Consider the following 13,367-nt stretch of genomic DNA (forward strand, 5'->3'; position numbering starts at 1 on the left):
TTAATTAAAAAAAAAAAAAAAAAAAAAAAAAAAAAACATGCCTTTTCTTCGTGAAAACAAAATGGCGTCCAAAAACAAACTAGCAGGTTGCTGTAGCAGTGTTAGTCACCAAACTTTCGCCAAAATTCGCCAAGTTATCATAATCCAAAGATTAACCAAATCTTAATTTAAAAATATAGAAAATCATACTGATTTTTGCTTCTTAAATAGATATTTATTGTTGAGAGAGACACCAAGTTCTCAGATTTATTGCTGAGAGAGATATTTTTCTTAAATAGAGATTTATTGCTGAGATATTTTTCTCTTCTTAATAATACACTATCTTAATACTTCTTAAATAGGAATCTCTTCTTAAATAGAAATTTATTGCTATTGCTTCTCGAATACTGATTTATTGTAATATTTGTTGCTGCTATGCATAAAACCAGATCTTCACTGTTGTATAAAATTAAAACTCTTCAGTTTTAACAGCTATCTTAATCAGTATTTCTGTTTCAACAGTAAATGATATAAATAGAAGAATACCGAAACATTAAAAGCGTATATAATCGTTTATTACTTCTTAACCAAAAACTAAAATAAAATTTAAAAAAAAATTCACCTTTAATGATGGAAAATATTTACACTATAAATCTCAAGGATACTTGAGGGGAAAAAATAATTATGAACTCTAAAAGATATTTATAAGGACAATTATGCTGCATAATACATTAGAATCTGCTGGACATATTACAAGAAAGGATGCAGGAAAATCAATCTAGTAATATTTTTAACCGATACAGTTAAAAAGTTACAGTTTTAACATGTAAAGTAGTATTTTTAACCGCAATCCTACTTAAAGAAAAATTCACAAGAAATACAGTTTGAGATAGCTGCGGGGAGGAGAAAAAGCGGGAGGGGGAAAAAGAAAAAGGGGGGAAATGAAACGAGAAAGAGGAAAAAATATAAAAATATGTCAAATGTATATAAAAATAAAATATATGAATTTGAATTTGTTTACCCCACACCGGCTCTCCGGACGGGCGGACATGGGAGAATAAAAATTATTTACAAATTTCTAGTCGCATGTCTGAAGCAAATTCTCAACATTCCATTAAAAAAAAACTGAAGTTAATCAAAAATAAATGCTAATCAAAAGTATATTTAGATGCTTTTCCACTGTACACTACTCTTCATTGTGATGAAATCACAACGAGAACACTTCAAACAGAAAATAATCAAAACGAAATACTGAAAACGAAATACACATATCTAAAAATATTGAAAAAGAAATCAAAAGAGCTATTAATTTCGTTTTGGCAATTTGTGTTGAAAACTTTAAATGTCGGTTCTCTTTTCAAACTGTTGCCACCAAATATTTCAGCCCTGTATTATATTTAAAGAAATTAAATAGTGAAGAATCTGGATAAATGTATGTGCGTTTCTCGTATTGTGATAAAACGATGGTACCTAGAGCCATCCAATTTTGAACAACGTACTTTTCCACCCAAATATGGGCATGTGGAAGCCCAAATTTGCAAATTGAAATTTGTTTTATTATCTATTTCATATTTTTTAAAACTTTAACGAATTTTTGATTAAGAAACTCAACGATTTCAAAGTGAGCAATGGCAACACTCTAAAAAAAAAAAAAAAAAAAAAAAAAAAATGTCTCTAGCGCGGGAGACTGTGTATCCGAAATTCTAAAGATATGCTCATTTAAAAATTATTTTGCGATATTTCTGTTGAACTGAATTTTGTGGTTTAAATGCGAAGAACATGCTATTTAATAAATAAAGATAAACCCACAAAGAGTTAGAAAAACGCCCCTTTGAGCGTAATGTAAAATATGAAAGATTTCTGACTTTTTTCTTCATATTTTATTTAGTGAACAATGGCAGGGTTATGATTATTGCATAAAACTGTAACTCAGGAAAAAAATTATTCATAACAATAAATGAATGCACGTAAATGGTCTTTTTTCCAGTGCCTAGTGGTATTTATTATTGTAATATTTTTTAAATTATAATTCTAATTTTTTAAATACACAGCTTGTAAGAAGATAATATGTTGAATTTTCAAAACCACTAAAAATGAGATAAGATGAAAAAAATCCAATAAATAACCAACTAAGTATTTTAGAACAAGTAAAAGATCCACTAGTATTATAGATACAAATATAGTTATTACGTACACACGTACATGTTCTGAAAAATTTGGAAGATACGACCTACTTAAATGGTCAGCACTTTAACTGAATACTCGCAAGTCATTTTGGAAGTTCAGTTTAGCATTAAAAATTAAATAAAAAAAGCCACACGGATTATTGTTCCGCACTCTTAAACACAGCATCCGATTATCTGCCTGTCTGCCATTTTCAAAGTCAACGACTGCGGTTACAGCATTCCCGGAAAAGTACGTTCCAGTCGTGTTTACAGAGTCGCAGCTCAGTGGCCTGTACGTGGCTTATCAAAGCAACCAGAATCCTTCATGCATTTGAAGGGAATTGTGAATAAAATCGTTTTAAACTCTAATATGTTGGAATATTAGCTTCTTTCTTCTATATGTGGTGACAAATTAATAATTATTTTTTTACAGCAAGTATTTAAAAAAAATCTTCAAAGTTCTTGCTTGAAATATTACTATTGCTACACAGAGATACACTCTTGAATAAAATCTTCAATACTACCAAATTTTCCGCATTTTTCTGTTGATAACGGTTGAAAATAAAATGATTATGTAATCAAACAACCGTGCACCTGCAGTTGTCTGATATTTCTCCCGGCAGTGCTTGCGAGAAAAGTTTATGTAAATAAAACTTTAGAATTCTGAATGCAACGAACATTTTTGCTTACTAGGTTAGTTTATTATTTCCGTTTCCTCGGATTAATTACACTTGGACTATTTCAGTCTCATATGCTTTTCTATAAGATGCCATGTGAATTAAAAAAAGATTTAAAAAAATACAAAGGAAAAAATATAACAATCTGAAAGCTTTCAGATTTTACCTTACGCCCAAAGAGGCATTTTATTAACATTTTATGTGCTACATTTATTTATTAAATATCATGTTCTTCGCGCTTAAACCATAAAATTTAATTCAACAGCAATATCGCAAAATAGTTTTAAAAGAACATATCTTTAGAGCTTCCTATCCACAGTCTCGCGCGCAGGAGCTAAATTTTTTTAGTCCAAAGGGATTTGAATCCCGAAGGACTATTAGTTTCGTTTTGGCATTTTGCGTCGGACTCATAAATGTCGGTTCACTTTTCAAACTGTTGCCACAAAATGTTAGAGTCCTGCATTATATTTGAAGAAATTAAATAATGAAAAATCTGCATAAATGTATGTATATTTCTCGTATTGTGATAAAACAACGGTACATAGAGTCATCGAATTTTGAATAACGTAATCCTCCAACGAATATGAGCATGTGGAAGACCAAATTTGAAATTTGAAATTTGTTTTATGATCGATTTCCTATTTTTTAAAACTTTGACGAATTTTTGATTAACAAACTCAAGGATTTCAAAGCGAGCAATGGCAACGTTGTGCAGAAAAAACATTTTTATCTCCAGCGCGTGAGTCTCTGTATCGGAAATTCTAAAGATAGGCTCGTTTTAAAACTATTTTGCGATATTGCTGTTGCACTGGATCTTATGGTTTAAGTGCGAGGAACATGATATTTAATAAAGAAAGGTAACACACAAAATGTTAAAAAACGCCCCTTTGGACGTAATTTAAAATCTGAAACATTTCAGTTTTTTTTTTTTTTTTTTTTTTTTTTTTTAAGTCCAAAGAAGCTTTGTTGCTGAAGGACTATTGTTTCCGTTTTGCGATTCTGCGTTGAATCACTATAAATGCGAGTCACTTTTTAAACTGTTGCCACCAAATGTTAGAGTCCTGCATTATATTTGAAGAAATTAAATAATGAAAAATATGCATAAATGTATGTCTATTTCTTGCATTGTGATAAAAGAACGGTACATAGAGTCATCGAATTTTGAATGACGTAATCCGCCTACGAATATGGGCATGTGGAAGACCAAATTTGAAATTTGGAATTTGTTTTATGATCAGTTTCATATTTTTAAAACTTTAACGAATTTTTGAATAACAAAACCAACGATTTAAAAGCGAGAAATGGCAACACTTTACAGGAGGGGACTTTTTATCTCCAAAATACGCGGAACTGTGTATCGAAAATTCTAAAAGCTATGCTCATTTTAAAATTATTTTGCGACATTCCTCTTGAACTGAATTTTATGCTTTAAACGCAAAGAACATGATACTTAATAAATAAAGGTAATACACAAAACGTTAAAAAAACACTCCTTTGGACGTAATTTAAAATCTGAAACCTTTCTCAGAATTTTTTTTTTTTTTTTTTTTTTTTTTACCACACAGTGTTGCTATTGCTCGCTTTGAAATCTTTTAGTCAAAAAGTCTTTAAAGTGTTACTAAATACGAAATCGATAATAGAACATATTCCAAATTAAGCCTTCCAGATGCCCATATTCGGTGGAGGATTACGGTATCCAAAATTGGATGGCTCTATGTACCGTTGTTTTATCACAATGCGAGAAACATACATACATCTATACAGATGCTTCATTATTTATTTTCTTTAAATATAAGACAGGGAGATAATGTGGCAGCAATTTGAAAAGTGATTCCGACTTTTAAAAATTTTCGACGCAAAATGCCAAAACGAATTTAAAATAGCACTTCTGGGCTAACGCCATTTAGGCTAAAAATTGGACAACATGTTTTTCATGCGGTAATCATGTTTATTTCTTTTGCGTAAAATATTGTTCTTTTTATCTGGATAAGATCTTCAAATATTAGCAAATGTTTCGCATTGTTCTGTTGATAACAACAGTACTAAAATCTTCCGATAGCAACATTTTTTTTTTTTTTTTCTTTTTCTTTTTTTTTTTTTTAGAAATGCAATTTGAAATTCAGAAATTGTGTGACAAATTCTTTAGGCTTAACATTCGGTATGATTAGCGTAATTTTGTCCAGAAAATGCGCTGATTGAATTAAATAACAAAAGTTTACGACAGATACGTATTGAAAGACATGTAAAGAACATATATAAATATTAAATCACGATTTGCTTAAAAAGAAAAAGCTAAAAATTAAGCAATTTATTGCAGTGTCTGCCATTCATTCTTCAGCCTATCAAGGCCCTCCACGTCTACCAACTCGCGAAACGACACAAACAAAGCACAAAAATTTCATCATACCCTTTTGAATAATCCTAATTAGAAAATATACATTATTGTTATTTTTGTTTTCAAGAAGGCATCTTGGACTTCGAATATAATGCAACAGAAATTTCTCCAAGTATAGAATCAACTAGCTTTCATTAAACAATGTATCACATTCAATAAAGATTTATAAATAATTCTAATTCGAAGGCACAATATATGATTAAAAAAGTTAAATGCTTAGAAAAATAAACTCAGAACTTTAAAATCTTTTAATGTCGTGAGTCTATTAGTTTGTTGTTGTTACTCAGCAAACATAGTCTCGCTGAAATTGCAAAGCGAATTTTAAAAAGTGTATGAAACAGCTAAGTAAGCGACGTTATTTAAAATTCTTATTTTTGACTCGATATTATTCGCTGCTTGTTAATATAATTCTTTGTTTTTTCAGCATTTTAGCAGACAGAAATCGTTGTCGAGGATATTGAAGAATCGACAAAAGGGCGTCATTTGAAGAAAAATAAAACTTCAAGAACAACTCCGTCGGAGTACAGACTCCTGTTCATAGAAGAATATAATTTTAAATTGCATTTTATAGGAAACAATGATTATGTGAGTTGCACATAAATACCTTCAGAATTGGCAAATGGCTGTGCAAACTTTTCAGAACGAATTCAAGGTATTTTTTTGTTTTTATTTTCACACCAGTTCCTGCGATTTCATTGTTTGTTCCTGTGATGTATTAATTATTTTTGTTTCTAATAACGTATTTAATAACTTAATTGTATATTTGGAGGATTCGAAAATGAATGAATGCATACGCATTCTCTGTGTAATGAAGGTTCTAATAAAACATTTCCTTTTAATTAAAGCAATGATAATTGATTTGAAAATGGCAACTGATTTGAAAATAAAAACTTCTTAGCTGCATTTCATCGCAGCATAAATCTAACATCGAAATAAGAAACATGCAGCCTTCTTCGTTCTGTGATACATAATTTACTAACTACTCTAAATTACTAACTAATAACATACTTAAAATTAATTTAAAAAAATAAAATGCAATACTTAAATTATTTTAATTTATTCTAAGTTGAATTTTCCTTTCTTAAGAAAGAGAAGTAACAGCTAGGGAAAAGTAGAAGAAAGAAAAACGAAACGAAAATAATTTTGTTTTGAGATATTAAATAACGTAAGTCATATTAAAAATAAGCTGATGTGTACACCACATGACCTTCCTTGTACGGAATATTAAATTATTCGCATTTTTTCCCTCCATTACATTTAAACTTATTGGATTGAATTAAATCTTTCGTCGATAGCGCATAAACCACATTAGAATAAATGCACTCTTTAAAATTCGTCGATAGCGCATAAACCACATTAGAATAAATGCACTCTTTAAAATTCGTCGATAGCGCATAAACCACATTAGAATAAATGCACTCTTTAAAATTCGTCGATAGCGCATAAACCACATTAGAATAAATGCACTCTTTAAAATTCACGACATTTATTTACCATAGGACACTTTGGCTCTAGGTTCACTTAACAGCATTACATCTCATTCATTTTATAACTCAGAATGCACAAAAATTATATGATCCGAAGAATTATCTAATCGTATATTCAAATAATCGTAATTATAGTATTATTCAAATACTATAATAAATCCAAAACGATGTATAAAACGAATTAAGCAAATAAAAATGAAACGGTTTTTCGCAGACGATTCAGCGCCGCTTACCTAATGCGCGTGCACTACTCGTAAACATTCTCCGCTATCTGAGACAGAGTTGCGACAATATGTTCTGCTAATACGAAACATTTATTTCCTCACATTTCCTTATAAATACATTTCTCATTCAATTAAATCAGTTCCCTCTTCGCGGCAAGGCAAAAATAAATAAAAACTCAAAATATTTTCATTAAAATTTGAAAGTTATAGAAAACATAAAACACCAATCAGAGCTAAAATTACAGTTTTTACACAAAAACAAGCAATTCGGCTAGAGGACAAGAAGATAGATTCTTCAAGAAGAAGATATTTTGTGCACAAAATTAAAAGTTTCCTTATGCTCCCACTCGGCAAAAAGGCACTGAAGTTGCAGAAAGAATTAATTCACTATTCTGCTAAGTTTCAAATGTAAACAAATATGGCTGCTATGGCAAAAAGAAAATTAGGCTTAGCCTCACTGAAACAACTTTTAAATTGTTGATAATTTTACAAATATTGCATGCAGATTAACTAAAGGCATAAATCCTTAACCGGAAGATAAGAACAACATGATTCAATCATTTCTAAAGCAAAAAATGCACAATTTATCAACATATAAAAGTAAAAAAACACATACATTTTTATACACTTTTGATGCTGCCGATTGCAACCAAAAGGGGAAATGCACAACTCCATGTTATAGCAGTCCTATATACAAAATTTCAACGCTCTGAGGCTACTCGTTTTTGAGTTATGCGAGATACATACGTACTTACGTACAGACGCCACGAAAAAGTTTCTTCTGAATCCATTTTAAATCAGTTTTATTATTCCGTTTGGGGGAAAAAATGAGTCCTTTTTTTTTTTTTCTTACGTACAGATGCCACGAAAAACATCGTTAAATTGCATTCGATAGCGGTTAAAATGGGTATTTTCTTTAGAAGGAAGTAAAAAAGGTAAATTAATTTTAAACGTAATTCTAATGTAAATATCAATTAAAACCATGTCGTCCTGTTGTTGTTGTGGCTAATCTGGCTTGTTTGATATTAAAACAGGCCCACGAAATTCATCGCTGTTAGGAGTACAAGATAACGCCTGCCGTTGGGCACCATATAGGTGATAATGCGATTTTGCCGATATCAACCCCAATTTTTAGGAAGGGTACCTCTGGGTGGTCTGAGAGTTTCCCACCCCTCTTCTCTAAGGACCAGTCTTTACAAGACGACTTTCAGCTCGCCAAATACTTAGAAACTACACATTTACAAACATATATAAGCATATACATACAAACATGTATTTACATTTAATATATATATAAAAGTCACTATACATTTACAAACATCCTTGCCTTCTTCGGGATTCGAACCCGGGCTCTTCGGTAAGATAGTCAGAATCACCAACCATTATCCCGCTTGAACAGCAATTTCAGCCATACTTTAACAATTCAATGCTTTAGCTTGTATATTATGTCACACGTTTTTATTTTCATAACAATCCTTCACATACTAGTTTAGATTAGCTGGATTAGATCACATGTTAATCCGTTCCCTTAATAGAATGTATGAATATATTTCCCCTGATGAGTTTTGAATTGAAGTTTCAATACAAGGAAATTATTTTTTTTTTCATTAATTGGGTTACTTTTGATATTGTGTTAAACCTCTTATACACGGTTGCATAGAGGAATTGCCTTTTTATTCCAATTTACTAATTAATTTAGATGCTTGAAGTTTATATATGCGAGGTGTGACACACACACACACACACAAAAAAAAAAAAAAAAAAAAAAAGAGACTAAGCGTGTAGCTTGAAAACAGAGTGGAGTTGGCAACAACTGCTTTGGTGATGTCATACTTCTCACCTCCTCTATCCATGCGGCCACTTTCGACGTAACAGACCAAGCCAGAGGGAAGTACTGCGTAATTGGGTGAACACGTGTACATATTCTGCTGGAAAAATGCCTAATGGAAGAACCGAACAACGAATCAACATCAAGTTCCTTGTGAAACTTTGGAAATCAGGCGCGGAAGACACATTTCAAATGTTAACCGAGGCGTATGGAGATGAAACTTTGTCTCATGCACGTTTGTTTGAATGGCAGATGCGGTTTTCAGGAAGAAGGGACAGTGCGGAAGATGATGAACGTGCTGGGCCCCAGTACGTTCATCATGATTAAGTGGGTTCCCAGTGGTCAGACTGTTAAGCAACACTACTACATTGAAGTACTAAAAGGACTTGATGAAAAAGTTAGGAAAAAATGGCCGCTGTTGTGGAGCAATGGATGGCTGTTGCACCAGGACAATGCCCCTGCTCACGCAGCCCTATCTGTCAAGCAGTTCCTAACCAGCAAAAATATTACTGTGATGGAGCATCCTCCTTATTCACCTGATTTGGCTCCATGCGACTTTTTTTTTTATTTCCTAAAGTTAAATCTTGCTTAAAGGGAACCTTTAAGCAAGATTTAACTTTAGGAAATAAAACCTTCTCCGTTTGTGCCTGAACCTCAAGAGGTTCAGGCACAAACGGAGAATCTCCTGATGGGCCTTCCAAAAACCTCGTTCCAGAACTGTGACCAGCAGTGGCAGCACTAAGTGCTGAAGAGAACTACTTTGAAATAAAAAAAAAAAAAAAAAAAAAAAAAAAAAAAAAAAAATTGGGGGGGGGAGGGCACACCTTGTATGTATATATATATATATATATATATATAAGAAGGACTAAAATTTTATTCCTGAAACTCCCGACTCTTTTCAACGGACCCTAACTGTATTCTTGTAATAAAGCATGCTAGAGACAAGGAAATAAGAATATGAGAACAAATCATAAGGAGGAAAAATATGCCTACAATATTATACTGTAGTCCTCAGCATCATAAGTACATATTTTCTGTTTACAAAATGAATTTTTCTTGTAGAACGCAAAATGCTGTAGATATTATACGCAGTTTGAAATCTAGAAATCGAGAATGACAATGTAATGTGTAAGAAACACATTTTTATTTGCAGGTAAAAAGACATACACTGATGGAAATGAAATCCCAATACCAAAAAGAAATCAATTTAGAGGAATTAAATGTAGGCAGGGATTTTGTCTAAGTAACATACTTATTTGGTTAATCTTTCTAGGTCACATGTTGAAGTATGCGCAAGAATATACATTTCAATTACGGAATAGTGGTACATTAATAACCGGCGTAGTCGCCGCGATTATGAACGCAAGCATACAAACCCACATGCATTCTGTCGTACAGGTACGGTATGTCATTTTGAGGGATGGAATTCCATGTCTGTCACACTTAATCAGTCAAATCAACAGTGGTTAGTTTCGGTTGTGGATGATGCTGAATATATAGTTCAAACATGATCCCATATGTGCTTCAGATCGGATGATCTCCCAGGTTAAGGGTTAAGATTACATGTCGACACTCTGTAGAGTACGTTGGGTAATAGCAGCGGTATGGAGGCGAATGTTACCTTGTAAGGATCTTAAGTTTTACTAACGTTTATTTTATTTTAAATCTTTACTATCACTTCTTATTTTCTACTTCCGGCCAGAATTAAAAGCTTTAACTTATTTATGCAAAATTGCCTTGCGAACGCCAAGTACTTAAGTTGTGGCTTTTTGCCAAGCAAGAGAGAGGAAGGAGCTATTAGAAGCAGGCCGCTTTCCATAGCAGTTTTACTCGGTTGCTGGTTGCCTTCAAGGCCAAAGGTTTAATCCTCTTGATAATTTTAAACGTGTTGTAGTGTTAGCAGTTCTCTGTACTACATACGGCTTTCTGTTAATATACGGCCAATCTTCAAGTAGGGACTTGTTTATCAATCCAAAGTTAGTTCAGTTAGAGTTTAGTTAATATTTTTATATTCTTACGTTCAGACCACAAGTGGTTGGTCTCTGTATTCCGAAGTCCGGAAATCATTGTAAAGAGAGAAAAATAAAGGGTTTCGTATACCCTTCTTGTGTGTCTTGTCTACTTCCCACATTTATTGAACATAGCTTTAGTAAGCTCCCTGTTTCGAGTCAGGTCACTTAATGTTCCCAAAGCAAGTAAGGAGGAACACTGAACCTGATAACCTTGTTGAAAAGTACCCATTAGAATATTGCTAAAAAATCGCACGTCAAAAAGCACCAGTTTGACGCATAAAATTTGCTGTCAAGGTTGTATGGAATAACGAAGAGAGTGTTCAGGCTGCTTTCCAGAAACTGCTTTCCAGACCATAACTCGTGGTATAAATCCAATGTCTCTAGGGCATAGACAAACGCTCAATCTGACTTCGTTCTAACCAACTTACGGCTATCACGGACACAAGACAGACCTTTCAGACGACAAGTCGTTTGACTTGTCGTCTGAAAACATAGCAGATCACTCCGCTGAACTCTAGCTTGAAACCGCCACAATTGCAGATGGCGATGGTTTGGAGTTAGTGGTATAACCTCTACAGGGCGTTGGCTGAGATCTGTCCCTCAAATAATCGGTTTGTTATAATTCACTGTGTCATTCTGATGTCAACAATATTTTGAAAGTCTGCTGAAGATGTAGCGCTGTGCGCCGCAGATATGCGAAGAATATGGTGGTCTTCCTTTTAAATGGTAACACATAGGCGGTCGGACCCCGGTCTTCATAAGACAGTATCGGTTGATCTTTACATTATGGTAACTTGGCGTTTTTTTGGCGAAAATTTGGCGACCAACTCTCCTACAGCAACCCTCTATTTTTTTTTCCCGCCGCCATTTTGTCTTCACGAAGTAAAGACATGTTTCTTTTCTTTTTATCTACTGAACACTTCTTCCAACAATCTACTAGCCGAATTACACTTATGCTAGAAATTTTATCTAACAAAACTGCTTAATCATGACAAATATTCACTGCAAAATTGGGAAAAAGTGCACAATACCATACTCCTTACGCGTTTTTCAAAATAACACATACACGTAAACCATGTACACGCCGACTTATTTTTACTTAAAAAAACAGATCAGAATTACACAAAAATGGCATTGCTCACACTCTTCACTATATCCATGTACACTGCTTTTTTCTCATAAATTAGAAAAATTTCACGAAAATGCATAACAATTTTCTGAATCTTCAAACCCGGTAAAAAGAACATATATGAAATTACATGATCGCGAAAAAGTTTATACCCTTTCCAAATATGAACGTTTCCACATATAAAATAAATAAAATATCCAAAAACTTTTACCTCTAAATCATCTATTATATTATACACGTCAGCAACGAATTCATACCGCAAGCATTACAAATACTTAGTGTCAAATATTTAAATTATTTCCATGCACGTTTACTTCAACTTAAACGTATACCAAATTCCTACAAACATAAAATTCACAAAATAACTATCATTTCAATAAAATATCACTAAACCATGTACACGTCGACTTATTTTTACTTAATAAAACATCCCAGAATTGCACAAAAATGGCATTGTGCACACTCTTCACTATGTCCATGTACACTGCTTTTTTCTCATAAATTAGAAAAATTTCACGAAAATGCATAACAATTTTCTGAATCTTCAAACCCGGTAAAAAGAACATATATGAAATTACCTGATCGCGAAAAAGTATATACCCTTTCCAAATATGAACATTTCCCCGTATAAAATAAATAAAATATCCAAAAACTTTTACCTCTACATTACCTATTATATTACAAACGTCACTAACTAATTCATACCGCAAACATTACAAATGGTTACAAATACTTAGTGTCAAGTATTTAAATTATTTCCATGCACGTTTACGCAAATTACTTTACTTCCACCTTACATTTAGAACAATGCATAAAAATAATATCCTCTAATTAAAAATACTAACTTACCTATTCTTCTTCAGAATCTTGATTACGTGTCCGATAAACTTTTCTTATTTCTGTTTCAGGATCTTTAAAATCATACTTATAGTTCACAGCAAGGTACCAGGTAAAATAAATAACTTAATAAAACATCTTTACTTCTATCTCGCACAACCTTAAAGAAACATTTATTACTACCCCTTTCAATCCCACTAAATACCCATTTCGAATTCACTTTAGTTAGGGCCATGGGATCCAAAAATTAACGAACACTGTTTCACACAACACAGAATAAAGCCAAATACAAAATTTCCAGATTTTTTCCCGATTTCCCCCCTTTTCCGATTAAAGAACCGTAATTCGTCCATTAATATCACATGACATATTCCATGATCTCTCATTTCCCTCACACAAAATAATGCGTAATCGGAACTGAGTACTGCTCACATTATTACCAAAGTCCCAGGTAGTAACCTTTATCGCCTCCAAAATGTCGCCAAACTACCAGTTACCATATTCTAAAGATCAGCCACAGTATCTTCCCATGACCATTGCTACCATCAAGAGCGCACAGTGGATACATCCCTGCTAAGTCTTTTTGTAATACCACAAAACGAAAACCCACCTTCTCGTAGCGCTATTACATGGC

General features: G+C 32.8%; 2 long non-coding RNA genes across 6 annotated transcripts in view; one reads left to right on the forward strand and one right to left on the reverse strand.

The window, feature by feature from the left end:
- Positions 1 to 5,991, forward strand: part of LOC146995010 (uncharacterized) — a 144,479-nt gene extending 138,488 nt beyond the window's left edge. Inside the window, exon 3 of the long non-coding RNA XR_015043458.1 lies at positions 5,641 to 5,991. This is a non-coding gene — a long non-coding RNA (uncharacterized LOC146995010). The remainder of the gene's footprint in view (positions 1 to 5,640) is intronic.
- Positions 1 to 13,367, reverse strand: part of LOC118194396 (uncharacterized) — a 1,067,480-nt gene that overhangs the window by 341,978 nt on the left and 712,135 nt on the right. The window lies entirely within an intron of this gene.

The sequence above is a fragment of the Stegodyphus dumicola genome, chromosome 10 (assembly GCF_044657685.1).
Source record: "Stegodyphus dumicola isolate Sdum_Otavi_A_Nest chromosome 10, ASM4465768v1".
Lineage (NCBI taxonomy): Eukaryota > Metazoa > Arthropoda > Arachnida > Araneae > Eresidae > Stegodyphus > Stegodyphus dumicola.